We start from the raw sequence: 6,609 nt of genomic DNA, 5'->3' as shown, positions 1-6,609 counted from the left end.
GGTGCCCGGCTGTCTGATCATCATTCACGGCGTGCAGGACTTCGGGCCGGAGGGCTTCGGGCACAACGAGAAAGTAGCTTGGGTCGACTGGGGAGAAGTTCTCCTTTACGAGAAGATGGTTCTATAGTGAAAACGAAGATAATCCACGCCTAACCATCCTCGAAAAAAAGTCGGTCTTGCCTCCAAGTACTCAACAAGGCTTCTCAGTTCCGGGTCTGCTCGCTTCTGTTCGGTGAAATCACTTGCGCTTATGGTCCCTAGGAAGGTGACCTCGTCTCGATGGTCTTGCGGTGACGGGTCGATGGGGGCGCGAGGCAGGCAATTGGCATCAGAGTGTTTGCGTCCGGGCTTATAGACAGCGATGGCGTCAAATTCTTGCAGTGTAAGGCTTTACCGTGGTAGGCGTCCTGAAAGGTGCCTTAAGATTAAAAGCGTGGCAGTTTGGGCGAGTTCCTATGTCATGACTGTTTTAGGCTTGTAGCGCCGCTCAGAAAGAGCAAAAAAGGAAGGTGGTAGCGGTAATCAAAGGCTCACTCTGTTTTCCGTTCCCTTTGATTACCCCTACCTCCTTCCTTTTTTGCTCTTTCTGAGCTGCGCTACAAGCCTAAAACAGTCATGCCTTAAGTTTGCCAGTCAGTACAATACGCGATGGTCGCTCACGACTTTGAGGGCCCTGCCATTTAGCTAAGGTCAAAACTTTGCCATAGCCCTTATGATAGCAAGGCATTCTTTTTCCGTCGTCCAATAAATAGCTTCTGCTTTGGACGGCGACCGGCTATCGTAAGCAATGAATGGCCTTTTGTTGAAAAAAAAATGAAATAGGTTGCGTCGGGGTGGATTTCGGTGTCGGTACCTTTATTGAAGTGGACGAGTACTGATGGTGACTGCAGGCGTTGTTTAAGCTCTTGGAATGCTTCGATTGGCGGCGTTTTCCGCTTGAACTCCACGTAGCATTTTGGGAGATATGTCAATGGCTCGGCGATGCATGAAACGTGTTTGACGAAGCCCCTGTAATAAACCCACAGACCAAGGAATCTGCGGATTCCGTTCTTGTCGGCGGGCTGTCGAAAGTCGGCAATGGCAGGCGTCTTCTGCGTGTTAGGATGGGCTCCAGATTTGCTGATGATGTGGCCCAGGAACAGAAGCTCATCGGGGGCAAAGCGCCACTTTTCCGGCGTCAGGGTGAGCCCTGAAGACTTGATGGTCTCTAGTACAGTCCCAAGCTGCCTAAGGCGATCGTCGAAATTCCCGGCGAAGGCAACGACGTCATCCAAGTAGACAAGAGAGCTCTGCCACCTGAACCCTGCTAATACCGTATCTATCGCACGTTGGCACTTTGCAGGTCCCGAGCACAGTCCTAATGGTATGACGTTAAACTCTCAGAGGCTGTCCGGTGTGACGAAGACGGTCTCTGCGCGATCCTTCTCGCCTATTTCTATTTGCCAGTAGCCAGTCTTGATATCCAACGATGAATACTTAGTGTTACAGTCGGTACGATGGGTCGTCTATCCATGGGAGCGGTTATATGTCCTTCTTCGAGTTGTTGAACCGGTGGTAATCCATGCAGAAATACGGGGTTCCCTCTTTTTGCTTCCCCAGGACTTCAAGAGACGCCCACGGGCTTGTCGAAGGCTGTATGATTTCGTCGCAGGCACATAGGCGCCGACTACGTAGGGGGCTTGAGGACTCGAGCCCCACCCCCCTCCCGAAAATTTCCCGTGTAGCTGTGCCCCACCCGGAAATTAGCGATGGGGTCAGGGTGCAGCATGTCTCTTTCGTACTTTTTTGGACAAGTAGACTGAAGAACTACACTTTCATAAAAAAATTGGCCGATGATTGCGCTTCTTGATAATGCGATATTTGAGCGCAGCTACTAACTTATTTCAACAAGTGGCAACCACATACAGAGTGCCTAACGGAGGCGGTTTTGCGTTTCGCATTGGGCAGCAGACACCGCGATCCGCCGCTATTGAGCTGGCCCTCCAGCAACGCGCCATCGCTCCATCTGGAGCGATGGCGATGGCCCGTGGAGAGGGCCATTATTATTATGAGCCATTATTATTTAATTTTTCTTCTGAGGTGGGATGATGAAACGGGTGGAGAACAAGGGTATGGGGTAGAGGCCACACTCATTCACTCACAGAAAGGTCTCAATGTACCCGCACAAAGTTGTGGTGGGAAGTAGAAGTAAGGAGACGGAACGCTATAACTGTCTTTCGAGTCACCGCAATGGCACTGCGCCAGATAAGGGGAAGTATAGGGCAAGAGTGGAGGCGGGAGAAGGACAGCCAGGCGCAAGCACTGTCAGAGGCGACAAATGCCACTGCGAAACGCGCCCCGCAAGCGGGAAAGCGAGAGACATGGCTGGAAGCCGTAGAGCCACGTGACGCGGAGACGTGGGAGCGGAGAGCCATGGATAACGCGCGAGGCGACGAGGAAGGCCCGCCGCCGGCACCGCGGCAGTGCCGCGACAGCACGAAAAGGGATGGCGAGGGCGGAGTGGCGGTAGCGGCGAGAGTCACCGCAACGTAGCTGCGCGGTAGAAGGGGGCGACAGGATAGGCGAGAGCAAGTGATCCGGCTTTGGAGGACAAGGGGAGAGCACCACCCGCGCCGCGCGCGAGAGATGGTAGCAGGAGCGCGCGCAGCTAGAACAGCGCGCAGATGATGACCTTGGTTACGGTAAGAGATGACGGCGCTGCGAAACTCAGGATTGGCGTCAAAGAGAAGCGCTCTAGAAATGAAAGAACTGCACATTCCTAAATTTCCGCTGCTGCATAGATTTGTCTCGCACCAACAAAAGAGAAGGATGACAAAACTAAGTTTCAGATCCAGTTCACCATAACGGATTTTGACTTGCAGCGGTAGCTCTTCGGACGTCTACTGTTCCAAGTCTCTGTGCGGAATCAAATGAAAGGCCACTTGATAAGTGAAGCCGCATTTCCATAGGGGCGAAATGCGAAAACACCCCTGTGCTTAGATTTAGGGGCACGGTAAAGAATCCCAGGTGGTCCTAATTTCCGGAGTCGTCCACTACAGCGTGCTTCATAATCAGATCGTGGTTTTGGGACGTAAAACTCCATAAGTTAATATTATTTTTTTAATGAAAGCAGGTGTTTCTTTCGTGCACGTTCTCTTCTAAGACTTCGAACCCTTCCGGAACACCCGAATCAACCCCTTATTCGAAACATCAGCTATGAGCTTACTATTAAAAATAAGCCCTGCAGACACTACACATCATCTTTGCAAATATAAACGAAATGTTTATAGCAAAATGAAGAGGACTCTGAGCTCCATAACAAACTCCACAGCATTACACCCATCTTGGGCGAATGGCGGGGAGCCAGACACTGGGAGCGGTTCTAATAGGTGGCCTTGTGCCGCTGGCGAATAGGCCACTCACACTTAATCCACAGGCACTTCTTAAGAAAGCCGGACCGACTGGTCTGGGAAGTGTTCTGGGACAGCTTATCATCGGTACTATACGACGTGTCTTTCCCATGGTCTCTACGGGAAACCGTCATTCCTCATCTGGGTCTCGTTCGCGACTGTTGTGGAGCAGCAGTTGCGGCCCTTATTGTTCTTCCGCTTCGAATTCAGAGAATATATGTCAACCAGATGAATTGAAATGGAATTGAAATCTATCGCCTACTGTAAGAATCGCAACCACTGCGGGAGAAAAATCGAGTGCCTCATCGACATCAGGAGTAAACGGGTCCATTAAAACCGTAGACTCGATAAGCGACAGCTGCATATTCCGTGAATGATCGAGGTCACTCCTGCTCTGCTCACTGAAAGGTACATCAGCTTTGTCAGAAGCGACCTGTAAGGCCCCTATAGGGAACGCCGGACGTTTTCGGCGCGGTCACCAGAGAAAGAGAATTTCCTCGGACAAACCCGAAGGTCCGCGAGCCAGCGAGCGCGCCCGAGGGCATGGCCCAGGCCCTCTTCTCCCGGTGACTTTGGCGACGGACCGAGTGCGCGGACAGAGGGTTCGAGAAGGCTCGGGCTCTTTCAAGGAGACAAGAGGGAGAGAGAAGCAACTTAGCGCGCGCTGCGGCACCTACTCCCTTTTTGAGCGCCGCCGCCCGTTGCCAGAATTTTCGGGCCATGTTATATAAGGGCGTTATCGGCGTGCTGCATGTTGTCATTTGGTTTTTAGGTCAGGCTTCGAGTAGCGAAGTAGACAACCCCGGTTTATGGGAAGTTGTGAAATGTGAGAGTAGAGCTCGAGTGTTAAGTGTTGTGTCAGCTTTGGTAGCTGAGCAACAATTGTTTAGACAGCCATGGTAGCTGAGTGCGAAGCTTTTGCAACTTCTCTATGTGTCTTACTGTACTGTTTTTGAAGTGTTATACAAATCAAGTTCTGTTTCTTTATGTGTCTTCCGCCCATTGTCTGCAAGTCTATCTGCGACAAGGCCCACGCCAAATCAGTCTGTACCACCTCGAGGTAGGTACCGAAGCCAAGAAAGAAGAACCTTGAATTTTACTCGAGCTATTTGTTCTTTGTACTTAGAGACTGCAGCACTGGTAGAAACGAATGTCGTGCAAGTTTATGTTGTTACAGCGAAGCTCTTTACCTGTAGCGCCGTACGAATGTGCTGGACTTGTGCTCTGGTAGGGGGTGCATCTGGGCTGGCTAATATTCGCGTAGTGAACGAAAACGCCTTGGGGTAAAGGCAACTTTATCACGAATGCACTGCAGAAAAAAGGCAGTAACTCTTGTTTTATGGAAACTTTCTAAAAAAACATATGGCGATTGGCCGCTAAGACGATTTTATCATTACGTCGATTTTCATTTACTTTTCATAATGAGGTAGCCCACAGTGAAGCTATAAATGTTGAGGAATTCCCGTCTGCTGTCAATACATGGGCTTCTATGGGAGGGAAACGGACAGCCCTAATGTTTGTCTGCTAGGATAAAACTCTAGTCCTTCCAAGTTACATTACGCTAAATAACTAAGAAGTATGTTCAGTCGTAAATTACAAACAAACCTGTTTTGTTTCGTGCAATCATTTGAACTGCGCCTTCGTCAACCGTGTTTTGTTTCGTGCACTCGTTTGGCTTTGCTGTTCATTCACGTTCACACCATGGACTAGGAGCGAACTTGGGAGCACAACAGCTTTGCTGTAATTCCAGTGCATAGGGTTCATTGGCCTCCCGTATTTCTCTTAAGAGGAAGCTTTGCTCGGGCCCAACTCCGACGCGGCCTATTCAAATACATGTAAAAACGCAAAAACGTTTTTCTGAGATAACCCCTGCACCGAATTTAATGAAATTTGTTGCATTTGAGAGAGAAAGGTAAATTCTAGTGACTGTTGGAAGCGGAATTTTGATTTAGGGCTTGAATTTTTTTAAAAGGATTTCCAAAAATTCAGACGTTTAAAAAAAATAGAAGCATGAAGTTTACAAGCTAATAGCTCTGCATCAAGAACAGATATCGCGATTCTGTAAACGGCATCCATTAGATCATTCAAAGCGGACAAATTTGATATGTCAGTTTACAGCTTACGTGAATTTGTTACGTTGTTTACGAAGGTTCTGCAAAAGTTCTAATTACACACTACCCTATTTTTTTAGATTCACGTGTAACATATCAATTTTGTCCGCTTTAGATGTGCTATCAGTTACAATTCACAGAATTGCAATATCACTTTTTATTGCTGAGTTACGGAGTTGTAAACTTGAAAGTTTTGTTTTCTGAAAATTTGCGATTTTTGCCAAGTTTTTATAAATATTTGACGACCTAAATGGAAAATTCGAAACCAACAGTCACTAGATTTTAAGTTTTTCTTTTAATTGCAGCAAACCCCGTCAAATTTGGTGCAGCCGTTGCCGAGAAAAACGAATTCTCATTTTACATGTATTTAGATAGGAGCACCCGAGCTAAAGCTTCCTCTTAAGCCCGGAACACACTTTTGGAACTCCATTCCTTGGTGGTTTTATTTTCCTGGTACTATGGTTCAGGAAACTGTGAAAAACATGATCATAATCATCATCATGGTCATCATCTTCATCATCAGCTTACTATTATGTCAACTGGCGGACGAAGGCCTCTCCCTGCGATCTCCTATTAGCCCTGTTCTGCGCCAAATGATTCAAACTTGTGCCTTCAACTTTCCTAATTTCAGCACCCCACCTAGTTTTTTGGCGTCCTCGGCTGCGCTTACCTTCTCTTGGCAACCATTCTGTAACTCTAATGGTCCATCGGTTATACATACTACGCATTACATGGCCTGTCCAACTCCATTTTTTCTCCTAATTAGAATTAGAATATTGGCTATCCCCATTTACTCTCTGATCCACGCCGCTCTTTTCGTGTCTATTAACGCCTAACATTTTCCATTCCATCGCTCTTTGCGCGGTCCTGAACTTGTTCTCTGGCTTGTTTGTCGACTTCCAAGTTTCTTCCCCGTATTTTAGCACCGGTAGACTGCAGTGATTGCGCACCTTTGTTTTCAACGATAGTGGCGAGCTCCCAGACAAGATCTAGCAATGTTTGCTGTCACACTCCAACGGCTTTTTATTCGTCTGATAGATATCTCATCACACATAACATACCTTCCAAAGAGGATGACGAAATAACGCGCAGTCCACCCTTCAATGTCA

This window comes from Dermacentor albipictus, chromosome 1 (genome assembly GCF_038994185.2).
Source record: "Dermacentor albipictus isolate Rhodes 1998 colony chromosome 1, USDA_Dalb.pri_finalv2, whole genome shotgun sequence".
NCBI classification, from domain to species: domain Eukaryota; kingdom Metazoa; phylum Arthropoda; class Arachnida; order Ixodida; family Ixodidae; genus Dermacentor; species Dermacentor albipictus.
The sequence above is the reverse complement of the archived record's forward strand: the minus strand, read 5'-3'. Positions refer to the sequence as shown.